Source organism: Capsicum annuum, unplaced genomic scaffold (assembly GCF_002878395.1).
Source record: "Capsicum annuum cultivar UCD-10X-F1 unplaced genomic scaffold, UCD10Xv1.1 ctg5169, whole genome shotgun sequence".
Taxonomy (NCBI): Eukaryota; Viridiplantae; Streptophyta; class Magnoliopsida; order Solanales; family Solanaceae; genus Capsicum; species Capsicum annuum.
The window spans coordinates 259,409-259,951 of record NW_025859653.1 but is presented as its reverse complement, the minus strand read 5'-3'; positions in this window follow the sequence as shown (position 1 = coordinate 259,951).

The window sequence follows — 543 nt, the reverse complement described above, 5'->3', positions numbered from 1 at the left end:
TGGAGTTAAAAAAGGGGTGTGACAAGGGGGACAAACACGATTGCTGAATTCCCAATCAATAAAGAGCTGAAACTGAAGAGTCGCTTTTAGAGGTTTGTGCATGACTACTTAAGAAAGAAAAAATCGATGAGCTTGCTAGTGTGCTAAAACTATTTGGGGATGATGGAATATCGTCTAGAGAGGCAACAATCTGGTTGACGAAAAGTCTTATGACTGCAAAAAATTTGCCAAAAGGTCCTGATGTTGCAAAAAATGTGTTTCTTTTGTGTTGTTTGATGCCAGCTGAATGATTGGACTGAAGGAGCATATTTGGGCAATTTTTTCCCATTGAATGAACTCATGTCCTACATAAATTAGCAAGTGTTGTTGGACTAAAAAAATGCTAGAGACTCAGCCTAGTAGAGCTTCCCTTAGTTTTAATTCTATTATTTTAGGACAGGTTACATGAGCCCAGGGTCTTTTGGAAACAACCTCTCTATCTGCATGAGGTAGGGGTTACTTCCTCGTTAACCCATTACTGATATATTTGATTATGATACTACT